The following is a 7,271-nucleotide window of genomic DNA, read 5'->3' as shown; positions in this document are numbered from 1 at the left end:
CCTGCTTGCTAACTGTCATCGAAATGAAAGGAAGCCAGTCAGGGAGCAAAATGCTAAAGCGATGGATAGATTACAATTTTTTACTCAATTTAAAAGGCGAGGAAATATAAACCTTCGGACTTCAGTGAAGGCTAAATGTGTCCCACGGGGCAAAAAGAGTTTGACACCCCTGCTTTAGAAAGTGAGTTGTTTATCACCATTTAAAAAAAAAAAAAAGACTGAAATATTTGGATATATGTATATTATGATTATGGTGAATTTGAGGAACTGCTGAAATGTGGAGAATTGGTTGACTGGGATTGTAAACCTATACACTGTGAATAATTTATCTTGAATAATCGGTTTATTTAGTTGACCCCAAAACATCGCTTGGAATAGCATTTTGTCACAGTTAAAGATGCTGAAAAATTTCCCCACTGCTTGTTTTGGCAGAAATTTGTGAAATTACTTTCACTTCTCGGAGAGCTCTGAGCCACCAACTCAGTGCAATTAAGCCAGGAACCCCCACCTCTCGCTGTCTATATCTTTCCTTCTCCCTCTCGCTCTCATGAGAAGCTGTATTAAAAAGCCTCCAAATGCAGCTGTCAGAAGCTTAGTTCTGGTTCCGATAAAGCTCTGCATTATTGAGGGGCCCAGCATCCACTCCAGACATAACATAAACCACTCTGAGCTGAATCTGCCAAGTGACACCCAGAAGCGATCTGGCACAGGACCCACAATGGAGGAGCTGCATATAAACAGTGTATGCACTTGAATTTCTTGAGTTAGCAGAAAGAAAATGGATAGAGTTGTAAAATTTGAAGCAAGCTAACTTGATATTACTTATCATTTGCATAATTGTTTGGAGCATCTAAATAGTTATATACTTCATGTATTATGTGTATTGAAGGATTTGGATTTCTAAGTCAATATATTCTTCAGCTATCGTTGATGAATCACTACATAATGGCCACATTACTTTGTTATAATGGGGCGACCAATACAACTCCTAAAACTGTTCCTTCGTAAACATACTTTCCCCAAGCTGTAATTAAGCCAACTCATCACAAACACAGGGGACAGCTTTCTTCAGTGCTGACACCTTAAAGCAGGCTGAGAGATTATCGCACCAAAACGAGCCCCTTAATTGCATGGCTGCCATTCTGTCAAGGTTTGTTTGTTGCCCCTGTCCTTTGGGTCTGGCTGCTGGCAGCAGGAACAATGTGCTCCAGCCATCACCTCGTCCCTCTCTCGGCCCATACCCTTCCTTCTTTTTACCTCCCCAACTCAAGGACAAGCTAGAGAGAAGCAGTTGTCAGTGTTGAAACTTCTTGAGTGTTCAAGAGGAGTGATGTTGAGGGCCATGTCTGTGGAGTTGTGCTATCATGACACAAGGCGAGACCCAGATGCAGACACAGGAGGCAGATGGTTGGAGTCTTACAATGTTTAATAATCTAAAAGGAGTAGCCAAGAGAATAGTCGTGGACAGGCAAAAGGTCAAAAACAGATCAGAGTTCATAAGGTACAGAGTAGCAGAAAGGCTCGTGGTCAAGGCAGGCAGAATGGTCAGGCAGGCAGGTACAGAGTCCAGAACAGGCAAGGGTCGAAACCGGGAGGACTAGAAAGAAAAAAAAAGAATAGCAAAGGCAGGCGTAAGGGAAAACTGCTGGTTGACTTGGAACATACAAGACGAACTGGCACAGAGAGACAGGAAACACAGGGATAAATACACTGGGGAAAACAAGCGACACCTGGAGGGGGTGGAGACAATAACGAGGACAGGTGAAACAGATCAGGGTGTGACATGTGCAGCGAGAGGAGACCACCTCCTGTGGCCTAACCGTAGGCTTCCAGTCAGCATGGACAGGCGGAACTGGATCAAAAGACAGAATGGAAGATCTTCATATATTCTTATTGCACCTCAGTATTACATTTCTGAATGTTTCCGAAGAAAATACTGGAACTATCTTATGATGTGAGCCTTTTGACAACTTGGGTAATATCTTCTACTTCTAATCACACAAACGCAATGCCCAAAGTAACAATAGCATTTTAAATTGACAGGACATGACAATAACTCCAAAATTTGTTTTTGGATTACTGCAGTTTGCCATTGCACAGCCCTTTAGGATTTTGCCCAATGCCCCTTGTCATAGGTCTTTCTCTAACGTGAATGTTGTACACATTTCTGGTGTAACAAGTCTACACCAAGCTGAATACAATCACACAAAAGTAAAAATGCATTTGGAGATGTAGAGGGTGAAAGGAAGTCAGGCTTGCTGAAAAGAAACTAGAGAGGGCATAGCATTCCAGATTTATTCAGAACTTGCATGAGGCCTATGGTGTTTGTTATAATGCTTATCTGGGCTCGACTGTCCTGAACATCAGATATGGGAGCAACTTTTTTTGAAAGAGTCTTATCAGGTGTTCTCATGGCAGAAAAAAAAAATCTGGTTGTCTTCTCGAATCACTCAGGTAAATCTAAACTGATGCATTGTAACTTTCGAAGGACACGAAGCATGCAGAAGGACGCTTAAATTGTAAAAGGTTTTTGCTTCAGGCTTGATTTGAAGAAAAGGAAATACAAGTGTTCCCTCCTGCAAAAGATTCCTAAAAGAAGAGCTGCTATACTGGCCACATACAGTACAACATGAATGTGAACAATTTGGAATGGATGTAATTTCACACCCAAAACAACACACACATGTTCGGTGACAACTCTGATAACGAATAACCCCAACACAGACCCACTAATCATGTGTGCACACTTTCACTCTGCTTCCAGATGCAGAGTTTCCCTACAGTTAGGTAAATTCTAATCCATGCGCATAACCAGATTTAATTGATGTCTCATTGCAGGCGGCTGTGTGTGCAGCCATTAGAAATATTGCATTTACCACACCACTGCCTGGGCATATCCCTCCATTATGTTTCACACATTTGGAAAAATATACAGTGAGTGGACATGCGATATGCACCACATTTGATTCATAGGCATGAGGTTATAATAGAAGCCTTTTAACAGGACTAAAAACAGTGAGTCATTGGCCTTTAGAGCTAATAAAATAAAATAAAAGCTTCCAGGGTTCTTTGCTAGCATCCTGTCAGATGCATCCTGCTAGCTTCCTGTCAGAATGAGTGGATTGGAATCCACTGATCCATCGACAAGACTGTTGGCAACACAACACTGTATCATCACAATTATTTAATTGGATAGCGCACTTGGATAGTGTCAGACTATCAGAGACTGTAAAATGGGGAATTCATCCGTACAAGCGGGAAGGACTTAACCGATTGTCCTCGAGGCCATCTGACAGGGTTTTAGGCTCCATGCCAACAATGTCATAATAGTTTGTTCTCAGCTGACTATACAGTGTACAAAGCTGTAAGATGTTACAGTTGTACCTATAGCAGAGCATGAATGAAATGTGTTGTATTATGAAGGTGTGACATTTATTATTTAGTCAGACTGTTAATCAAAACATCACTCTTCTCTTACGATGTGTGAACCCTCCCTAATTAAATACAGTATACAGAAACGCATTTCAAAATGCTTTGCTTTATCATGTTCCCCATGCAGTTTCTATGAAATGGATTGCATATTGCATCTGCCTCTCACTCTGATTTACACCTAGTTCCTGATCCCGTCTGTAGAGAGAAAGTATGTTAACCTTTGACCTATGGTGTCTCCCCGCTTCAAATGTGGCAAACATTCACATAGTTTCAATATAAATCCATATACTGTAGGACTATGAGATACCCTGGGACTCCTATTACCCGCCCATGGTAGCGTACCTCAATGAAATACAGGAAAATATTTAAATATGCTTCCCCTTGTGGTTTCTCCTCAAGCAGTTGCTTTTAAATGGATTGCACACTTGCATCTGCCTCTGGTTTTGAATAACACAGTTGTTTGGCGTGGCTCAGGAGAGGTAAACGCTTAACATTTGACACATGGTACCTACCCCCCACTCAGAAGTGTCAAGCATTTTACATCAATTATAAATCATACCCATCCCTGGAAAAGGAGAAGGCAATTGATAGATCCTCTTGACCTAGTGCAATTGCTCCAGTGCCGTTTACCGCAGCAAATCAAAATAGTGAGTCGTAATGTGCTCGAAGGTCTTCTTTTTTTTTTAACAACATGTAATCAGGAGGCGCGATCAACGAAGATCTGCGCTTGGCTTGATAATGTTTAATAAAGGCCTGAAAGAAAAAGTCACAAGGAGAGCTGTAAGATCTGTTAGAAAATTAAAGGGTGAAACATAACTCTATGATGATAATCTCTATCTAAGGGGTAGCTGATGTCAAGTTTATTAGTTTGAAGTCGAGAGAAAAACTAACCCCCCAAAAAATGCTTGGAGCCCAAACTGAGCTCAGCCCTTTACAGCAAGTGAACACTGTTCAGTTGTTATGATAGCCACTGTTCATCTGAGCGAGGCTAACACTGAGGTATAGAGAGAGCAGCTGCTGTATGTTATCGGAGGGATCATTTACATGTTTGTCAATGCCCAAAGCTACAGTATCTTCATTACCCATGCCAGGTTGAAATCAAAACACTAGCTTGGCTGTTTGCCATTTTGGACATGTTTGCTCACAACAGTGCAGAGTGCCTATAACATCTGAGAAAAGGCTACGAAATATATTAGCCTACAGAATAAAATGGCATAGAGAATGGACAGGAGAATGACGTGAAATCCAAGTATTTTAGCATTATGTCATGTAAATGCAACAGCAGCTCCTTTCCTATGATGACAATCTTATTTTACCCTGTTGTCTTTTATACTGTAGATCAGATTATTCAAAACAAATCATATTAGAAATTGCTCCTGTTGAGAAATAAAAATAAAAACCAGACATTCAATCTCCTAGACATGCCAAAAACCACTCCCAGAAACGTGAAACATTCTCACTGAATTGTATTTATGAGTTCATTTTTATCGCCCTATTTCTTCAGCTGGAAAAGATTGAGATCCAACACACCAGTAACACAGGAGACATGAAAACATGACGGCTTTGTTCACCTTGCCACATAACCACCATAGAGAGCTTCAGCCTCCCACACATAAATCTTAAAAGTCCCTATCTCCGCTTGTAGTCCGTGTTATAATGACGACCACACACACATACACACACTTTGTGGAAGCACAGGCTTTAAGCATTGCAGAGACAGGAGGAACAGCAGACGCCTCGTACAGTTTCCTCTTATGTTGCCAACTTTAGTAATAGTAGTTCTTTAAACTAAACAAATGGGAGAGGCAGAGGAGAGCTTTCATGTGTATTCCCTTTGTTTGGTGTAATGTGTTTCTCCCCCATATTGCTAGAGGTTGTTCTGTGCTAAATGCAGTTCAAACCACACTGGGTGGTATCTGTCTCTATTAATACAAATGTAATTTTCGTATTGAAATCCAGGAAGTAGATGAATGTGTGCCCTTGAGTTGGGACCCGGGACTTCCGAGGTGGGCGTGGTTGAAGGATGGAAACAATCATTTTCTGTTCTCACTCCCTCACATTATTTGCTGCCCTCGTCAAATGTAATTAGTGTCAAGAATGTCAGATCGAGAACGAAGAGGTAATTGGGGACATGCCTTATTTTCAGAATGGTACTATTGTGCCATATCGGTTTGTGTCGGAGTATACTGAGGCTGAGTTGTTCCATTTGCAGGCTGACCGAGAGAAAAGAGCTAGAGAGAGACAGGAGCGAGCAGATGTCGAGGAAACACAGGCTCTTACCAGAATGGAGATGCCTACCTCAACCAACAGACAGTGAATGTGGGGGCTGTTTTGTTAGACTTCAATGCGGCTTTTGACATTATCGATCATAGTCTGTTGCTGGATAAACGTATGTGTTATGGCTTTACACCCCCTGCTATATTGTGGATAAATAGTTACTTGTCTAACAGAACACAGAGGGTGTTATTTAATGGAAGCCTGTGTGAAATATTATACATGGCTTCTGGATCTACTGAAAGATGTGTAACAGAATAACAAAAAATATAAATGAGTCCTAATTAGTCTTTCCTTGCATTCTCCTGAATTTCTTTGGGAGGAGGCATGAACGGAGGAACATTGGGCTCCCTCTTTGAAAAGGGTACGAAAAGGTTACAAAGAAGATGTGAGAAATTGAACAAAGAAAAATCACAGACAGTATAGTTCATAGTCCTATCCACATGTCTGTCCACCACCCCTCTCCTTCTTCCGTTCCCTCCTAGGCAGGTAGAAACAGAAAGAGTGTTGGCTGGTATAATACAGAGCCAGTCATTACATCTCAATTCAGGGCATGAGCTGAAATTCTAAATGTTTTAATTTAAATAATATAAAAGGTTGGGCTAGTTTGTTGTCATTACAACTCATGCACCAGCTAGGGCCAGAGTCATATATGTATTGTATCTGTATGGCTCTGGCTAGGGCTGTGTCCTTCTCATTGACCTTAACTAGGGCACGTCATTTTATGCAATCAATAGCACTACAGAAAACTGTGATGCCTAGTAGAAAATTATACTATTTCTTATCAGTAACGTTATAATGAAAAAAGGGAATTGCATCACAAAACAAAATAAGCAAAACAGCCAGAAGGATAACGTTACCGTTACAGTAGTAGCTAAGCTAAAAACACCATGAACTAGTACATGGAATGTCAAACAAATAACATTCTAAATTACTTTGTGGTAACTTACTAAAGGTGTTAGCAACTTAGCTAGCTAGCAACATACCTTGAATGGTTGGAGCTTTCCCGTCCATGGTGGAAAGACTGTGGGAACAGAACCCGGTTTCAACCGGTCGACATTGTAGCCAGTGGCCACAGTGATCACTTGACACAGTCAACCGCAGCTGGTGTATGACTTCGGGCGTCATATCAACACCATAAGCAGGATGTGAGATGGCTGCAGCTATGCATGATACAAAGCTCCATCGCGGTCAGGAAAAGAGTGGAAATGTGTAGTGTATTTGTATCTGACCGGAACATTATTGTACTTCATTTTGGCCAACGTAACTCAGTTACTCGACAACTAACGTTACTAACTGCTAGCCTAGCTAGCTACCATCTCTTTGTATACTTCATTATGTTCTGATTTCCGTTCTTGAAGACCAATATTAAGACAAAAAATAAAATAAAAAAGACCAATAGTAAGACGCTAATTCGTCACGCTTCCTGTAATTATTTATCTTAAAACCATGAAGACACCTTTGCGCTAGTGCGAAGTAGGTCTTTGTTATTTATACTGTTTAGATTTAACAACACATGTTTTTCTCAATTCAATTCCGACACCAATTGTTGTTTATTTAACAAT

General features: G+C 40.8%; 1 long non-coding RNA gene across 1 annotated transcript; it reads right to left on the bottom strand.

Moving 5' to 3' along the window:
• Positions 1 to 1,408: 1,408 nt before the first annotated feature.
• LOC106611669 (uncharacterized) lies at positions 1,409 to 6,888 on the bottom strand. Its single transcript, XR_001330137.1, has 2 exons — positions 6,693 to 6,888; positions 1,409 to 1,597 (listed from the first exon to the last, which is right to left on the bottom strand). It is a non-coding gene; the product is annotated as an uncharacterized lncRNA (long non-coding RNA).
• Positions 6,889 to 7,271: the final 383 nt, after the last annotated feature.

This window comes from Salmo salar, chromosome ssa09 (assembly GCF_905237065.1).
Source record: "Salmo salar chromosome ssa09, Ssal_v3.1, whole genome shotgun sequence".
Classification (NCBI taxonomy): Eukaryota; Metazoa; Chordata; class Actinopteri; order Salmoniformes; family Salmonidae; genus Salmo; species Salmo salar.
This window is presented reverse-complemented; position numbering and strand designations above follow the sequence as displayed.